The following is a 1391-nucleotide window of genomic DNA, read 5'->3' on the forward strand; positions in this document are numbered from 1 at the left end:
TTTATCTGTGCTTGTATTGGCCCTAGGGGACAAGCATCTTGAGCGTGATCTGTACTTCCATAAGTTTCACAAACACATACTATTGCATTAGTTGTGTTGTTTCCCATGGCCTCAAGTTTCTTTGTCAGAGCGTCCAACTTTGCAGACATAAGTGTGACTGCATTTACGTCGAATTTTCCTGACGCCTTTATGTGATTCCCTAAGAAAGAATTACTAGATCTTTTAGTTGCCCACTGATGGTGGTTCTGTGCCACATTCTCTATGATCTCTTCAGCTTCATCAAGACTCTTGTTCATTAATGCTCCTCCTGCTACAGAATCGAGGGATACCTTCATGTGATAGTTGATTCCATTGTAGAATGTGTGTAGGACTAACCATTTCTCAAGGCCATGATGGGGGCACTGTCGCGGCATACTCTTGAATCTGTCTCAGGCTTCAAATAATGATTCTGAGTCTATCTATTTGAAGCTTGAGATCAAATTCCTCATGTCGGTAGTTTTGCTTGGCGGGTAGAACTCGTCCAGAAATTTCTGCTCACACTGCTCCCAAGACGATATGTTGTTTGCTGGAAGATAATTTAGCCACTGCTTGGCTCTGTCTTTCAGGGAAAATCCAAAAAGTAGTAGCCTTACTGATTCTGGAGGGTCCCCGTTCACTTTCATAGTACTGTTAGAGTGTATACTAAAAGCCTAGCTTTTGGTATAAACATTTATCTAGAAATAAGAATCACATTGGTCAAATGTCTACATTTATGATAAATGTAGTTGTTCAATTAATTTATATTGTAGATAACATGGTGTGTGGTGTCACACGCAGAAGATCATGTTATCGGTTTCCTTATAAATTATAAACAGTAGCTCACGACTAAAATGGAAAGGAACAAACCATTGGAAGGTCGTAGTGTAATTATGTATTAGTTTATCTTAACTATATAATTACACTAGTACACTTAGAGTGTATTGAGTAGGACCATTAGAGGTCGTTTCTCTTATACTGACTTTATAAAGAAACAAAGACCTCAGTTATTATGGAAGTGTGTGCTCTTAATCCTAATATAATAACAAACACATATATTTGATATTTATTTCTTTAATTTATCAATGGGTGAGATTTAGTTCGATGAATCAATAAACCCGATAAGTTGGGAAATGATATCACTTATAGTGTGTGTTGTTGATTATAGAAGGAAACTGTGTCCTAGTGATCTAGGTTGAGAATGTCCCCAAGAGGAGCTCATAAGGATTGTCATGTTAAACCCTGCAGGTGGACATAGTCCGACATGACGATGAAGTTGAGTGGTACTACTCTTGGAGCTAGATATTAATTAAGTGAGTTGTCAGTAACTTACTTAATTAGTGGACATTTGTTATCTTAAACACAGGGGACTAACA

General features: G+C 37.7%; 1 non-coding gene across 1 annotated transcript; it reads left to right on the forward strand.

Annotated features, from left to right (window-relative positions):
• Nucleotides 1-384: 384 nt before the first annotated feature.
• Nucleotides 385-491, forward strand: LOC121983547. The gene has a single exon (XR_006112589.1). It is a non-coding gene; the product is annotated as a small nucleolar RNA R71 (small nucleolar RNA).
• The last annotated feature ends 900 nt before the right edge of the window (nt 492-1391 follow it).

Source organism: Zingiber officinale, chromosome 5A, assembly GCF_018446385.1.
Source record: "Zingiber officinale cultivar Zhangliang chromosome 5A, Zo_v1.1, whole genome shotgun sequence".
In the NCBI taxonomy this organism is placed as follows: domain Eukaryota; kingdom Viridiplantae; phylum Streptophyta; class Magnoliopsida; order Zingiberales; family Zingiberaceae; genus Zingiber; species Zingiber officinale.